Here is an 18157-nt window from a genome sequence, read left to right as displayed (position 1 = left end):
AGCTGGAATTATAAGTGATTGTGAACTGCCCCACATAGATGCTGGAAACCAAACTTAAGTCCTCTGGAAGAGCAGCAAGTGCCCTCACCCACCAGACCATCTCTAACAAAGGTCTGACATGAGCAGGTAGCAGGAGTCAAGGAAGGAGTGGGCCTGGAAGGGAGGGAGGTAAGCTATCCAATTTCAACTAAGGCCCTGTGATCTGTAAGTGCTGAGTGTGTACACAGTGCTAGCAGTGAGACAGACACTGTTCTGAAGTTTAGTAAGGTATTTCCATGAGGGAAACTGAGCACAAAAGTTTAGGGATATCTTGCGATTTTTTTTTATAGTGCACATGATTCTACAGTAATACCAAAATGAAAAGTTCGACCAAAACCAAAGAAAAACCAACTTCCCCAAAGCATTAGTGAAGCAGAGCAGGCAAAACCAGGAGGGTCTCTGCCCATGGGAGAGAACAGCGGCAATGTTCCCACGGTTTGTCTCCGGGGTTTTTAGCCTGGAAGCAGCTCCAAGTGGAGCAGGACTGTGGAGATTGGCTAGGCCGCCAGCAGCAGCCACGCTCAGCTGATTCCTGGCCTGAAGAAGCAGAAGATAGAGTTAAGTTTATCACCACCACTGTAGAGTGAGGAGAATATAAGAAAGGAGGCCCAGAGAGAAGGCCCCGGGCTCCCAGTGAGAGCTCATCTGATCGGCTCTGACCCTGAACAACGCATACAGGAGGAGAACTCCCTACAAGCTAGCCTGAGCTACTAGGTAAAATGACCACCGTAAGGAAGACCTAGGTGTTCTGCTTAGTTCTCATCTCTGCTTTCCACACTTGAGACATCCACAAGAGCTGTCAGTTACACCTCGCTCCAGCGTGACCTTCCCACAAAGCCCTTCTCCTACCCCACCATCTTGGATCTGAGTTACCACCTAAGGCTCCTCACTGGTAACCCTACTTCTTCTCTGACTGGCTCCTTACTCAGCCACCACCAGAGACAGTACTTTCCTTGTCTTTCACCTCTTTGGTGGGACCCACAAACCCTGACCTGCCTGCTTCTTGGCCACCCTCCCCCATCCTTTGGTCATGGCCCTCCCCATTACCACTCCACTCTCACCGGCTGCCCTCTGCCCCTCCAGCAGCCTGACCTCTTTTGTCAAGCCCATCCACCTGATGCTTATAGCTCAAACATCTCCTTCTGGAAAGTTTTTATAAAGCATTCATTTCTTGAGTAGGGAAGACACTCTCCCCCTCCTTACTTGTTTCTCTCAATAGTGCCGGGGCTAGCACTGAATACTCAGTTGGTTCTTATCCCACCTGCCTATGCACAGGGATCTTTCTAAACACTGAAACATACAGCAACCATACAGATGGTATAGGAGGACTATGTCACTGTTTTGCCCTGTCTAGAGATCTGTGCTATCTTGGAAGATCAGACTGGCTGGGAGTGGTTCCAAGGGCTGGACCTGAATCAGATGTAGCTCGAGGGATCTGCTTCTAACAGTGTTCCTCATTCGAAGGTCTGGGGCCTGAGCTGGCAAAGTTGAAAGGCTGGGGTCAGCTGGGAATGTATCTGAGCCTACCAGTTAGTCTCCTAGCCTGGTCACCTCCAGGTCACCATACCCCAGAGATTATGGCCTTGCCTGTTCATGAAGCCTTGGTCACGGAAGTTGGCAGCCACGGTTGCAGGAGAATGGGAAAGAATTCGTGGCTGAGGTTGGAAATGTAGTACCCATAAAGCCTTGGGCTTCATGCCTGCTCTAAAAGAAAAAAGTCAGCAACAATTCTCAACAAAAGTTGGTTGCAAAAATCAATGACTCTATAGATCTACATGAGGATCTCTGAAGGCAATTGGTCTCAAACAGCAGCTGCTAAGGGTCAATTCCAGGGAATCCCTGTAGATGTAAGACCTCAATGTTTTTCCTCTTCACGTAGTAGGGGGCCCTTCCTGTTGTCTTCCCTGCTTCTTGAACTTTGGCCTGTAGGGACAAACTTGAATGAGGACATGAGTCACTGTGTTGAATTGTCTACCCCACCCCCACCCCAGTCTCTTGGGCCTTGTGACTGCTACTTGACTAGAAAAGCAGTGGAGAATGTTGCAGCGTCTTTCTAAGTTATCCACGTTGGTAGAGGTGAGCCCAGGACAGGGCGCAGCATTGGTTTATGGCTCCTAGCAATTGGGTCACAGTGGTTATCAGTGGACACACGTCACCTAGACCTCTGCGTGTGAAGTGAGAAGCTGAAAGATAAAGATCCCGCCTCCGCCTTCGCCTCCCAGGAGGGTTTAAAACTGTCCTATGACCCTAAAGGAGCCTGCAATTGGGTTAAGTGTGAACACACCCTGTGACTACTTGTGAACCTGAGTGGAGGATATGAGAAAGACAGACACATGCCCTCAGAATGGAGGAAGGTGTGGACACACGGGGTTGGGGCCTAGAGAGATGGCTCAGTAGATAAGACACTTATCTTGCAATTGTGAGGGTCAGAGTTTAGAGTCCTGGAATCTTTTTAAAGATTTTCTTTATTATGTATACAGTATTCTACCCACGTGCACACCAGAACAAGGCCACAAGATCTCATTAGAGAGGGTTGTGAGCCACCATGTGGTTACTGGGACTTGAACTCAGGACCTCTGGAAGAGCAGCCAGTGCTCTTACCTTCTGAGCCATTTCTCCAGCCCCTGGAGCCTTCCTAAAAGCTGGACATGTATGTTGGTGGCAGCCTGTGATCTCAAAACTTGGGAGGCAGAGACCCCCTAGAGCAAGTTGACTAGCTAGGTTAGCCCCAGTTGGCATCTCTGGGTTCAGAGGAAGATCCTGCCTGATCTGAGATAAAGTAGAGACAGATTGAAGAAGACACCTGACAGCACCCTTGGGTTCCCATACACTCACACGCACGCGTGCATGCACAGACACACATGCACACACGCCTTAACACCCATGCAAACATACAAATGCTCATGACATACGAGGCACTGCACCACAGGCCAAGAGGGCCTCGAGACAAGAGCCTGTCGACATCCCTGTGTCAGACTGCCATGAGACCCCCTGGCTCTGGTTCCTGCCTTTTTGAATCTTTAGGAAACGTGACCACAGGGCTGTGACTGGTGAGGGTCACTTGGGTGAAGCTGTCTCCAGGACCACTAAGTCATCTTGTTCTGTGTCCCGAGCTGACTTGCTCACAGCTAGCCCGTTCACACTCTTACTGGTTTTTTTTTCCCCTTCCCTTTTGGTCCTCCCCTTCCTAGATCCCTAGACACACCTCTAAACAAACAAACAAACAAACAATAACAACAACAAAACCCCTACTGGCAGCCACATGCTAAGGGCGTGGTTTGAGAGGAGATCACACTATAGCGCTGGGAAGTAGCCGGTGTCACGTAACATGGTGTGAGAGGACTGTGGTCAGCTGGGCATGAGCATGCCTGAGAAGGTAGCAGCGGGCACTCAGCTTCCAGCTGCTGGTTGCCATGGTGCCCTCTCCTTCATTTTTTTTTTTTCAAGACTCGCTAGAGAGCTAGGTTTTCACGCTATGTCTCCAAACTTTTGAATGTTATAACACACGGAGGAGGAGGAGATTGCACAGGTCACTGGAGCGTGTCAGAGGCCATAAGCTGACAGGCTGCAAATTAGGGGCTCACAGCGAGCTAAAGCCAGCGGAGGGCAGAGGGACCTGTCTGCAGGATGCGACCCCTGGTTGGCACTTTGAGAAGGTGATGGCAAGGAGACGGGGGAGGGGGTGACAGAAAGCATTGCCCGCAGAGGACTGAGAACTGTGGTCACTCTGTGGAGAGTAGAGACAGAGCCTTGAGCTTTGGGTGACATCAGATCTCTTGTCCCTGGCAAGTAGACCTTCCCAACCCTTACTATCATGGCTTCCCTGATTTCTGGGTCCTGGTGAACACCTCTCCAGACCCTGTCTTCAGATCCCCAGTGTGAGTGTCTGCTGTGTGCCTCATACACCAAGAGTTTTAAAATGAAGACTGATGGAGGAAGGTCATTGGTTAATTATAATAAAGAAAGTGCTTGGCTCTCATAGGTTAAAACATAGGTGGGTGGAGTAAACAGAACAGAATGCTGGGAGGAAGAGGAAGTGAGCTCAGACTCGACAGCTCTGCTCTCTGGAGCAGAGACGCCATGCTCCCCTCTCCCGGGCAGACACACGTGATGAAGCTCCGACCCAGGATGGACGTAGGCTAGAATCTCCCTGGTAAGCCACCTCGTGGGCTACACAGATTATTAAAAATGGGCTAGTCCAGGTGCGAGAGTTAGCCGAGAAGAGGCTAGATATAATGGGCCAAGCAGTGTTTAAAAGAATACAGTGTCGTGTAATTATTTCGGGGTATAAGTTAGCCAGGCAGCCGGGGTGCTGGGGACGCAGCCCCGCCGCTCATATTACAACAGAAGACGGCTTGAATGAAATGTCTTAGTGTAAATGAAAGCTGGGCTATATGCCACTGGGCTTCTTCTAGAATGAGTGAAACTCAAAGGGCCAGCCCGCCAAAATCATTGCAGACACAGACATCCAAGAGTTCGGACATGGCTGTTGAGAGGTCAACCATGTTAGGGGTCTGTCTGGTTATCTAGCAGAGCTGAGCAGCTATGTGCCCTGTCACCCAGCAATCCCGCTCCTGGTACACCCCAGGGAAAGGAGGACACCAACAGACAGCAAAGAGAGCCTTTGAAATGACCACTAAGTCCATTAATCTGTCCCCAAAGTGGAATACTGCACAGCCACAACAAAGAAAGAATGGTTACTACCATGTGTAATCTCACAAACACACCACTGAAAGAAGCCAGACACAGGAGAGCATACCATTTAAGCCCAAAGTTCAAGATTAGCCTAGCCAGTCTCGGCTGCCAGATGTTAGCAGAATAGAGGTGTGGGATGTAGGGGCTGAGAGGGGTCTGTGGAGAAGCTGAGTGGCCAGGGATATTCTGTTGATTTGAGCAGTGCTTGCCTGGGCGGCTACATAGGGAGTGTTTGTTTCTAGAAACTCAGATCTGTTTGCCGGTGATTTCCATGCTTTCTGTGTGAACATGATGAGGGAATGGGGTTTTTATAAAGACCGTATTGCATAGTTCAGACACCACACATGCATGCATCTTCAGAAAAGATTCAGAGGACAATTTGAGACTCTTGCAGCCAATTCCCCAAAAAGAGAATTCCAGGATGTTCCTGTCAGCAGGCCGGGATCTGGGCCAGGCTTTGGCTGTGTGGCCTGCTTGCATCTGAGAAGAGTGCAGAGGGAATTTGTGACTTAGATTTAGCTCTGAGTTTACCTTCTTGTGCAGGCCCTAGTCTGAGACCATTAACTGTGGAACTTTGTCCATTGACTTGTGGCCACTTTAAAAACAAGACCATATTGGGGTTGGGAATTTCATTCCTTAGCTACAGTTGAAAGCCCAGGAGCTTGGCCGGAAGTGTGGTACAATGGGGAGGCCCCACAGGGACTCCCTGCACAGCCTGGCTGGGCCAGGGAAAGGATTTCCCCGCTTCTGGTGGGACCTGCCTTTCCGGTCCCCAGGCCTGTGTTTGCAGCACACTCTCTCAGAAGTTCCTGCTTTCCAAGGACTGTGGGTGGCAGTCCTTGTCTGGCAGGAGGAGCCAGCACCTGGGAGGTCCTGGGGAGGCGGGGTGCCCTGGTGGGCTCTGCTCCCTGGGATCCCCGGAAGCATTTGCCCTACTTCCAGAAACAGACCTTTGTTCTCCTGGGTCACAAACTGGCTTATCTGACAGGGTCAGCCTAGTCCAGCAGGACAAACAACTCCGAAGGAAGCGGCCTCCCAATGTACTTCAGAGCTGAGTCAAGAAAAAAAAACCACAGCTGATGGGGTGGGGGCTGGCGGAAGACAGAGCCTCTCACTATGGACGTGGGTGGCAGGGTGGGCCCCAGTTTTGTAAGACTAACATGTAATGCCCTCAGTGGCTTCGATTCAACACTTATTTCCTGTGTGCCTACTCATGCCAGGCACAGGGCCAGGCTCTAATGATTAATCGTAGTGGGGCAGACTAATAAAATAAGTTAAGTAAACGGTGTGGTTGATTAGAAGTTGATAAATGCTAAGGAGAGAAAAGTAACAGCACAGCTGCAGAGGGAGGAGACCAGGCTGGAGGGGCTGTTTTTATCTAAGGGCCGTGGCAGAGGTGAGTGAGCAGGGCAGAGGGAGGAGAGCAGGCTGGAGGGGCTGTTTTTATCTGAGGGCCGTGGCAGAGGTGAGTGAGCAGGGCAGAGGCTGGGCAGAGGGGCTCAGGGCACAGGGAATAGCCTGTGAGGATGACTATGGGTTCAGTGCCAGCAACGGGTCTGATGTGTTAAGAGCAAGGAGGTCCATCCTGGCCTTGAGCAGGGGTGGTGGGCCATGGAGAAGAGGTGAGGAGAAAGATCCCATCCCAGGTGGTGCCATGCCTTCCAGCAGTCTAATAAATTAGGCTTTGCTGTGGTGTGTGACTTGAGGATACTGGGTCAGAATTTTCTGGAAAAAGAATAGCAGTCGGAATGAAAAGCTTTACATTTCCATCTCTCTGTCTCCCCGACACACACTCAAGTCTGTTTCTAGGCATCTTCCTGAAGGGAGAACGGGACAGGCTGCAGAAATAAATGCAAGTAGCTGCTTGTCAGAGCTTTGTGCATAATAGCACTGCCCCCCCCAAAGAAACCCTATCAGGAAACATGGAGATGGGGGGTGTGAGTCAAACGCGGCGTATACACACGGTGCTGCTGTGCAGTCAGTTCTCCGTGTCCTGTCCATGGGTTCTGTGTACATAGGTCGATATGCCACAGATCAAAAGCATTGTCGTCCAGATTGCATCTGGATGGAATATGGGCCACTTTCGCCCGCTGACATTCTTCTTTGCAGGGTCATACAGGGTCGCAGCGCCACCTCGACAGCACCTTCAGAGCTGTGCTGTCTGGAGAGGCTAAGGCATGCACGGGAGGGGCGTATCAGTGTGTGCAAACACTAAAACATTTCACACATGTCCACAAGTGCTCGAGGCCCAGCGATGGAGAAGCCCTAGAGCTGGATCTCCTTGGAAACCAAGACGCAGATGTATAGAGCTGTTTAAACTTCCTCATTTCCCTCTGCCTTCCCCTTCTGCCAGGGCTTGGGCAAGGTCTCTACCACTGAGCCGTATAACTAACCTCCTTTTCAGTTTTGATTACCTTTACATTTATTTATTTATTTGTATATGGCTATTCCATGGCATGCTTGGGAAGTCAAGGGACAGCCTGCGGGCAGTTAGCTGGTTCTCTGCTTTTATCACGTGGCTTTTGGGTATCGACCTCAGGTTGTCAGGTTTGGTGGCGTGTGTTGTTACCAGTAACCCGTCTCACCAGCCCCCACTTTTTTTTAGCCCCCACTTTTTATTTTTGAGACAGGGTCTCACTCCATTGATCAGACTGGCCTTGAATGATCTCTATATCCCAGGGTTGACCTTGAACTTGTGATTCTCCTGCCTCAGCCTCCCCGGAAACTGGGATTTGTAGGTCTGTACCAGGCCTCGTCTGCTACTTTTCAAAGATTTAATGATGAAAGGAAATTGTTTAAAAATATGTAAATGTTTAAAAATGTTAAATGATGCTTGCTTACTCTGGTCTCAGCTTGTTTTGTACGTTGCACAGACTCACATGCTCCACCACTGATGGCTCTTGGAATCAGGATGCTGAGTGGAAGGAGCCAGAAGGCAAAGGCCACATAACACAGGATTCCATGCATATGAAGTATCTGGACAAATCTGTGGAGAGGGAAAGAGGATGAGTGGTTCCTGGGGGCGGGGCAGACAGGCAGGGGTGGGAGGTGGGAGGTAGGGTGGGGGAGGCAGTGACCATCCGCAGCCCTGCTGTTGGCTGACTGGAAGATTCTGAAATCGAATTTCAGGGAAGCCTGTGTGGTTCTGCTGTGCACCTTCACGTGGTGAGTTTAATGTCACATGAGTTTTATTCTAATAAAAATGTCCTTGAAAATGCACGGTGAGGCGAGCAGGACGGCCCAGCACATCAGCCACTTGCTGCCATGCCTGGCAATCAGAGGTCCATACCAGGACCCACATGATGGGGGAGGAGTGGAAGGAGGACCACCAGTTCCCACAAGTTGTCCCTGAACGTAACATGCCTGCCGCAACACGTTTGTGTGATGTCACCAAGACATACATAAAACTTAGTTGTTTTTTTTTTTAAACCCATTTGGAAAATGCATGAAAAGAAACAAACTATTTGATGACAGGACTATCTTAGATTATTGATCTTTAGTACCCTACTTTCCAGCTCCCACAATGAGAATGCTGTTTTTCGCTTCCAGAATGTCATAAATTAGGGTAACTACATAAAAAACCAAAGGAGCAATTATTATAGAAAACAAAGTCTTCTCATGGATGTTCTGTGATTCCTACCCTGGCCCCTAAGATGGAGTCATGTGTTGGACACATTCCTGTTGCTATATCACAATTCTGGAGGCAAGCAAGTTATAAAGAGAAAACGTTCATTTCAACAGTTTAAAGGCTTCCAGTCCATTGTTATCAGGCAGATAACTTTTGACCTGGCCTGGAGCACACTGGCACACCATGGCAAGTGCATGGTAGAGCCAAACTACTCACTTTGAAACAAGGAAGCAAAGAAGATGGAAAGGACCAAGATTCCAGAGTCCCCTTTGTAATCACACTCCCAGTAACCCAGGATTCTCCTCTCAGGCTCTGCTGCCTCTCCACAGTGCTGCTTAGGGGCCAAGTCGTCCACACGCGCGATTGTGCAGGACACTCAAGATCCAAAATGCAGCAGGCTGTTTGCCTCCGTTGTTCTCACTCCCTTACCCTTGGGGATGGGTGAGGCCCTGTTGTTAGTCTTATGAACGATGTTAGCGATTGTGATGGGACACTTCTGAGCCAGGGCATTTAATCACCAGTGTAAAGCCCTGGAGCTTTCTCCCTGCTGCACCATCTGTGAACACTCAGATGGGAGCTGCTGTGCCAGCTCCGTTGTAGAAGGAGAACAGAGTAAGAGGCAGGGTGGCCATGCCGTAGGAGTAAGGTACAAAGCTGTGCTGTTTGAAGACAGTACGGTTGCTGTGTGAACTTTTCCTAGAAGGCATAAACACTGTCTGCTTCCCCGGATAAAGCACCAATGACAGACCAAAGTAATGCTCCCACCCAAGTCCAGCTTGGTCAGCCAATGAGTCTATTGATTTGACTTCCAAAAGTATGGGTGATGGGTGACTTATAGGAACGTAGGTGATCCCTGGCATGTGCAGATGAACTTCCTGCTTCTATTAACACTCAGCATTTCAGGTACTCTACTACTTCCCAAGACCTTGTGCAGCTTGGGCAGAATAACATAAAGCTGGGAGAAAGGGGCAGGAGTGAATGGCTGGAATTTCAGGTGATGGGCTGATTGTTGGGGACTGTGAACCCCAAGACCCTGACTTTCCTGCGACCTCCTGCCTGCCGGAGTAAACAATGTGTTTTCCTATGTTTGCAGTTGCTCTGAGCAAACAACTTGTTTTGCAGCTGCTCTGAGCACGAGACCCTCAGGAGTTTCTGATGTCCGGGGAGTGGTTTCTGGGGTGCTTGCAGCTGAGAGTTAGGGCATGGCCATTAGTCAAGGACACCCTATATAAGCTGCCCTGGAACACAATAAAGAGGCATTTGGGGGCATTCTGGGCATTCTTGGCGTTACCTGTGTCTCTGTGTGTGTTTCAATCTCCAGGCCCTTGCCCGACTCGCGAACGGTACCGTAACACATGGCACGTGACCAGGCGTTGCGCTACAGCTGATGGCTCTCCCCACCTCAGACCAGGCCTTGTTGCAGGTTTCTGCAGGTAATCCAGATTCTCTGACTAAGATGGTGATGGCTGTTACTGGGGAATAAAGTGTTTTCAATGGGAGTCTCTGGTGGTGGTTGTTATCGCAGCAAACCCAGACTATACTAACTCAGGCAAACAGATCTGAAGAGATGCACTGTATTAGCTGACACCTGTCATCCCCCTCCCCCCCCCACACACACAAAATTAAGAAGCAAGCACACATCTCATTGCTGTAGGGCGCAGCACCTCCTTTGCTATTTAAAATGCCTTTATGTCTATCTTTGGAGCTGTCTTCAAAATAGAGCCAGGAGACAGCCCAGACAACAAATGCAGACATCTGAAATGACTTGTCCATGGTCCTGGCCCTGCTCAGTGGCATCATGTGCCACTTCCTGTCTGGTGGCAGAGGCCTTCAGCCTGCTCCGTGCTGATCCAGGCACTAGGCCAGGCCCCGCAACACAGCAGCCAAATTCCTCCAGTGAGAGCAGTCCTTAAAATAAGGCAGACCTGGCAGAGGAAAACAGATGCTGAGTCCCGAAGAACCTGGTGGAAACGGGAGAGAAAGAAATGAGTTTGAGGAGATCACCACCCTCTTCTCTTTCTCCAAAGTGACGTGCCTTGGGAAAGGAGAAGAACTAGAGGCCGGGGAGTGAAGAAGAGATCCCCACGTCTGCAACCCAGACAAGGCAAGAGGAGCTTCATCTCCACTCAGAAAGGCCAAGCTGTTGGGGTGGCAGCAGTCATAGGAGACTCCTTGGAGGAGCTAGTCTAAGGGCCTTGTTCGTCACAGTCCTAGAACTCAACGGCTTTGTGTCTCCAAGGTGGGGATGTCTTCTGTTGTTTTCTTTTTTCTGAGTTACACAGCAACAGTGCAAAAATAACCAGATGATTTGTATTTGATATAGTACCGAGACTGAATGTGACTTTTAATCCCCCAAATAGCAACCGCTGACAATTATTTCTTTCCATGTTTTGTGTGTGTATCTGTCATAACCTAGCCAGAGTACACTAGACCATTTATAATCTCTCTCTCTCTCTATCTCTCTTTATCTATCTATCTATCTATCTATCTATCTATCTATCTATCTTTCTATCTATCCATCTTATCTATCATCTATCAATCATATCTATCTATCTATCATCTATCTATCTATCTATCTATCTATCTAATCTATCAATCATATCTATTTATCATCTATCTATCTATCTATCTATACATCTTATCTATCATCTATCAATCATATCTGTCTATCTATCATCTATCTATCTATCATCTATCTATCTATCTATCTATCTATCTATCTATCTATCTATCTATCTATCTATCTTCTATATCATTTGTACTACTGAATCTTTCCCTAATGCCTGTCCACTTCTTGTCCTCCATGGCCAGCTGGCACTGTCTTCCCTTCCCTGTTTCATTCCCACAGTACTGAGAAACAGGAACGATGAGATGAGAAGTCCTCCGGCCCTCGGTGTGACAGCCTGCTCTGTCTTCCCTCCTCTGGTCTACTGTGGGACCAGTCTTTCCTGTGGGTGCCTGGTCCCATGCTTGCTACCTTCTTGAGGACATGGTTCCAGAGCCACTCACACTTCTCTCACATCCCAGAGTTTTCTTGGATTCTCAGGGTGTGGTCCACACAGCTGCTTCCCTGGGAGTTCCTCTGTCTTCTCGGCAGACCCTGACCCTTTCGCTCTTTAATCCACGTAGGAGTTCAACCTAAAATCATCTATTTCATCAGTCTGTGACTCCATCCTGCTCCCCACCCGATAATCTTTCCCAGGGTCACTGACATCTCCTAACTGATCTTTCTCACCCTCGCCCTCCAGACTGTCAACACCACAGAGTAGCCCTTCTAAGACACATCCAATCATGTGACCATCCAGGAGCTTTCTGTCTGAACCGGAGTGAAAGCCAAAGTCCCATGAATAAAGAACCAGGACCTACACAACCTGTTCCTAATTTTCCCCTTTGCCTTGCTCATCTCTGGACTCATCAGTTGAGCTCTCGCCCCAGGGCCTTTGCACAGGCTCTTTCCTGAGTGTTTCCCCCAGTTAAATGATACACTCGGCCTCATTAGCATTTTGTAGCTATCCTCATCCATTCGGATTTCTGTCTGTTCCTATGAGCGCCACCCTAGTGTCCCTGAAAGCATCTCTAGGTCACCAAATGAGTCCCTACCACAAAGGGGGCTTAGCAGGCAGCAGACACAGCTTTGGTTTTAGGAAGACCTGGAATGAATCAACTGGCCCACTCTGCCCCTACAGCTTTTCTCTCTCCTTTTCCCTCCCCTTCTTCCTTCCTCAATCTCCGCTTATTCAAGTGGGACCTTCCTTTTAACACTAAGCTTAAATGTCACTTTCTTTGAGTGACAAGACACAGTGCTGTACATTGTAATGTTTTGACTGTCAGGGCCACTGTGAATAGAGTTTTGACCAGGTCCCAGGAGTCTCCATCTTCCTAGCATGTGAATAGACACATCCATAGCCATTTTGCACCCACCCAGCGGGGCCAAAGGGAGGCTTTGCAGAGATAATATAACTTGTGGCAAGGGGTGGGTTCTGTCTCAGTATTAAGCCCCATTGTCTTCATAACACACCTGAGGCAGAAACCTCAGGTGCCACCATGTTCCCCATTCCTGAGTTCCTGGCAGTGGCCAGCCCCTGGGTTCCTTTGTCTTTCCTGTGAGGTACATTTCCCCAGTGAGATGCTCAGGTCCTGGGATCAGCCACCACCAGTGACTGGTGATTGAGTGTGGCTGCCCCAGGGTGGGGTCACATCACCGGCTGACTCTCTGAAGGCTGCTGGAATTGCCCCTCAGGGTACGCTTTTCCTGCCCACACTGATAAGTAGTGGCAAGACCCCTTTATTGACTACCTTCCCCTCTGGTTATGTTCCTGCTCTGACCTCTGTTTCCTGGAACCCCTGTAGGACTCTTACCTGAGGATTACTTCTGGGGTGAGGGTTCAAACTAAGTCCCTGTTGGGCTTCCATCCATCTCTTATTCATCCCCAATTGCTATTCAGCTCCCGGAAGCCAGAAACTCTGACCTCAGCAATTAGCCATACTTTGAACCTTAGATACTTAATAAATTCTAATAAAAATCATTGACTCCTGGCCAAATCCAAATCCACTGACCAGATCCAGGACCAAGAGGGAGATCAGATCTCTCCAGCTCACAGACATCTTACTGCTTCAGATACTGGGCAAAGCTCTCAGACAGCACCATTCTCAAATCATGGACTCACCACCCTGCTAAGAGACACCATTGGCTGGATAAGGACCCGCAGGTAAGCCACTCCTGGTGTGTCCTTTAAAACACCTTTGGGGACAGAGGGCTAAGGTGACTCCACAAAGTTAAACTCTGAACACATTTGACGTTCATCCGCTGTCCTTCCTTCCCACACATTAAAGAGCGTGCTGGGCCTAAGGGTCATGTGGTTCAGGGCTCAGAGGCTGGAGAAGATCTGGCCTAGATCAAATAAACTGCTCTCTGGGGTCTCTACTAGCACACAGCTGTTCATTCTTTCCTGAGGACCACGAGAGGAGCAGGCCCTTTGGACACTAGAGCTCCAAGGAGACCAGAGAAGACAGTAGGCCTTTTATTTCATCCTGTCTGCACCGTGTAATTTACATATGCTATTTGCATTGATCCACTGTGTGAGGCAGCAATATTAACATACTGTCTTGTGTTGTAGAATATTATTTTAAGGTGTGTACATTTGTGTATGCTGTGGCACATTTATTTAATGATGTAAAGATGTGTTGCTTTTGTTTATGCTGCATTTGTTTAACTCTGTGAAGCTTTGATTCATTGCCCATCTACAATACCTGATGGTCTAATAAAGAGCCGAATGGCCAATAGCAAGGCAGGAGAAAGGAAAGGCAGGGCTGGCAGGCAGAGAGAATAGGAGGAGAGATCTGGGAGGAAAGAGAGAGAGAGGAGCAAAAGGAAGAGGACTCTAGGGGCCAGTCACCCAGCAAATCGTGGGGTAAGAAGAAAAGAAAGATATATAGGATAAAGATAAAAGTCCAGAGGCAAAAGGTAGATGGAATAATTTAAGTTAAGAAAAGCTGGCTAGAAACAAGCCAAGCTAAGGCCGGGCATTGATACGTAAGAATAAGACTCTGTGTATACTTAGTTGGGAGTTGGGTGGTGGGTCCTTCCGAAAAACAAGAGTTTAAAAAAAAAGTAAAAACAAACAACTACATTTTGGCATTCCAACAAGGGGAAAGAGTAAAGAAAACACCACAGTCTTGCCCTTAGTTTGGGGAGGAGGAACCTGAGGTTCAGTGAAGTTGAGTAATTCTCCTGGAACGAGGCGGTGGTCAGCAGTGGCAGAACTCAGAGCCGTATCCTACTAGCTCTGAAAACAGTATTCTTTGCCCGGCCCTGGACTCTTCAGGTGAAGGTGTGTTTGGACTTTGGCAGGGTAGACTCAATCGTTCTGGACTAGAAGGAAGGTGTCAGTTGGACATTGCTGCAGAGCCAACTGCCCCAAACACCAGCTGCCATAAATCGCAAGCCTTGATTCATCTGTGAGCCAGTGAAGGGTTGACTGGTCCACATAGGACTACATGGGTAGCTGCTGCAGCCTGGTAGGCCTTTGGTCCTTGCTAAGTGTTAGGGTAAGCTCAGACCCACCTGAGATTCATTCTGTGGCCCAGGACAAAGAACCAATTCTTACTTAAGGCAATAGTTCTTCTCTGGGTGTCTGTAGGGGTACAAGAGAGTGGACATTAGTGCAAGAGAATCCTCTAGATGGGATTGCAAGATTACGTGACAAAGGCAGGCTTCTAATAAAAGTGAAGACTGGATACTTTTGCTGAAGAATGTAGGCCATTGATTTTATCTACAAAGAAGACGAGAAAATCAGTACAAGATAATGAATTAGAGATGAAGGAAATTCCTTGCCTTGAATAAGGTTTGGGGAATCTTATTATTCACTCTGCTATCTTACAAATCATGTTATACAGGAAGGAGCCCCTCTTGCCTTCACTATATAGGGTCCCTCTGTAGAAGCCCTCTAGTTTTGATGACCTCATATTCTTTAGGCTTCTCATCTCCCTACCACCCCTATATGATTCTAGATATTGCTGGTTCAAGGGATGGATTTCAGCAGTGTTGGGGGAAGTGGAAATAGACTGAGGTACAACCACCGTTTCTTTTCCTTTGGAGTCAATCAGCTCCTGTCTTCCAAATGAGTGACTTCTAAATACATGACCATTACTGGGGAATTATTCCAAGGATGGGCATGGCTGACTGCGTGGTCAGTCCCTGGGGTCTCAGAAGGCAAAGCTGCTTAACTCCTATTTTCTCCGTGGGGAAAACAAAGGAAGAGACACTGGAGTGGGCAGGCTCTTGTTGATATATCCCAACATATGAGGTCAGAAAGGTCATCAGTGAGACATTCTGGGAAAAATATAAAGAGCTTAATTGATATCAGTCTTGATGAGTGTGATCTTTAAGCCTTCCCATTTCTTCTGAATTCAGAAAAGACCTATCTTTTCTTTAGAGGTGTGTGGGGGGGTATATGAGCTGCTTTGGGTGTAGTGGCATTTAAATTGTATTTTAATAAATAAAGTGTGTGTGAATATCTGAGAGTAAAACAGCCCCACTGGTCAGCCTTACAAACCAGATAATGGTAACACACACCTTTAATCCCAGTAGCCATACTAGTTGCTATAGAAACTGGGTGGTGCATACCTTTAATCCCAGCCCTAGAGGGGATTATAAAACAGGAGGAAACAACTCTCAACACACAGTCTCATTCTAAGATTCTTGGAGGCAGGATCGCCATTTTTGGACTGAGGTCGAGGTAAGAGCCAGTGACTGGCTGCTTTGCTTTTCAGATCTTCAGGTTGAACCCCAATTTCTCTGAGTTTTAATTAATCATGCTTCGTTTGGACCATGAGATATGAGTACGTGTAGGATGTACAACTTCCCGGGAGAGGCTTTACCCTGGCCTCTCTTTTATCCTTTCTGTTGTGGTTATCATGCAAGAGCATGCCTAAAGAAGGGATCTCCAACCACCTAAGTCACAGAGTGATGATGGGGGCCGCTCTCCTGATGACATGTAACAGACTTATAACATGAAAGAGAAGCCAATCTTTGCTGGCCAAGTCACTCTTGAGGTGATTGTAACAGTACAGCTCTGCCTGAGCTGGCTGATATGGGACAGCTCAGAAGAGCATCAAAGAATTTGGGATGACAAAGTTGTGACCTTGAAAATTCTGGCACTAACAAAAATTGACAAGTGCTGAAATATACAAGCGATTATGCTTATGGGAAGACTGTAAATGTTATAAAACTTAAAGAAATTGGAAGTATCAATAAAACCAATTAAAATGAATTGGGGAAGAAATTAAATATATTTCTTTTTACTTTTATAGTGGGAATTCGCCGCATCAATCATTAAAAACTGGAGTTGAAACCCAATGATACTATTCCTCCACATCATAATTTGAACTTTTCAATCTTTTTTTTTACATGTATGAGTGTTTTTGCTTGCATGTAAATACATGCACCACATACACGACTGCTGCCTAGAGTGGCCAGAGAGGGCACTGAATCCCCTGGGACTGGAGTACAGATGGTGCCATGGGGGTGCTAGGACTCGAACCTGGACCTCTGGAAGAAGTGCTCTTAACAGCTGAGTTATTGCTCCCCAACACTTTGAGTTTTTAACCAAGAAAATAAATTTTCTTGCTTGGCCTCAAACCAAGGTCTCATGCACACTAGGCAAATACTCCACCATTGAACTCCATCCTTGTGTCTGTAAGACCTTGATTTAGAAATGTATCACTATGTCTAATGATGAAAGGAATTCAGCAAGATTCAGTATTTTTTTTTTTTAGTTCTACTTTTCTTGACAAAATAAAGCTAATTGCCAACACTCTTGTCTTAGGTTGGCTTCTCTGAGAAGCAGACTCACACACTAAATTTCAATATTTTGGGATGCACAGGGGAGAAAGGAGGGATGATGGGTGAATTGTGTCAACCCAACAGAAGCCAGACTCACTGCCAGATGGGCTGCTGGGAATGCCTGTGGAGGATTTTCTTGTGTTCATTGAGATGGGAAGACCTGCCCACTGTGGGTGGCCGCATTCCCTGGCTGGGATCCTAGACTGTTTAAGTGGAGAGAGGAAGCTACATGTATACATTGTTCTCTCCTTGACTGAGGGGGCAATGTAAGCAGCTCACGCCCCTGCTTCAGCTGCGAACCTTCCAGATAAACGGTCATCTGGACCTGTAGGCCAAATAAACCCTTCCTCTCTTAAGCTGCATTTGTCAAGATGTTGTACAGGGCAGGGAACCCTGATTGCTCTTTGGGCTGACGAGGGAGGGGGACTTGACTGGGGGAGGGGGAGGGAAATGGGAGGCGGTGGCGGGGAAGAGACAGAAATCTTTAATAAATAAATAAATTAATAAAAAAAAAAGAACGCTAAGACAGGAGGGATCCCAGGAGTCACTCTCTGCAGGGTGTGAAGTGGGAAGAGAAGGGTGTAGATGCAGGGCATCAGAGAGAAAATGGCTACTTTGGATAAGTGGAGTTTGGCCCTACTGGGGTGCCTGTCGCACAGCTGCCCTGTCCAGACGACAAGGACACTGTTTTCCACTGACTTCATCCATCCACGGGTCCCTCTGGTTGTTGACTGTACTCTTCCTTCTTCTATCTCTGTAGACTGCTCCTGCAGCCAGAGAGCCTATGTCCTAGGAGAAACTGTTGAACTTTATTGGAAGAGTAAGTGCCAGCAGGAAAAGGCATCGACAACGTTGAGTTAAAACCTTTCAGTTTCAAAAGCCCGTGTAGCAGATTAGCATCAGCTGAATTATGCTGAATTTAAAAAGCCAGCCTGAAAAGGCTACACACCGTGTTATTCCATTTACATGAATTTCTAGAAAAGCCAAAACTTTGACAGAAAATCATCTTGTAGCTACCAGGAACTGGGAGTGGGGGAGGGGATGTTTACGGAGAGGCAGGACCGTTCTAAAAGACAAGCTTCACTGTGTGGAGTTGTACCTAAAATCCTCCACAGCGATAGCCTTACAAACATGTCTGCCTTCTTTGCTGTCTCAAGGAAGAGGGATGGCTCCCGGGATGCTTAATGACTTGTTTCTAAAATCTAGACCCTGAAATCGGGCAGAAGAGACGGAGCATGAGTCAGAGGGTAGGTAACAGGAAGCAGGGTGGTATTGTCTCTGCCTCTGTGTTCCCTCTCTCCTGTCTTCACAGGCTGTACCATGAGCAGCCCTGTGGAAGGCCCAGCAATGAGGAATGGAGGCCTCCAGCCAACAGCCATGAGAAGGAGCCTCCTTAGAGATGGCTCCTCCACCCTCGTCTTAGAGGAAGCTACTACCCAAGCTAACAGTCG

This window comes from Microtus pennsylvanicus, chromosome 2 (genome assembly GCF_037038515.1).
Source record: "Microtus pennsylvanicus isolate mMicPen1 chromosome 2, mMicPen1.hap1, whole genome shotgun sequence".
NCBI classification, from domain to species: Eukaryota; Metazoa; Chordata; class Mammalia; order Rodentia; family Cricetidae; genus Microtus; species Microtus pennsylvanicus.
Note: the sequence above shows the minus strand (reverse complement) of the source record.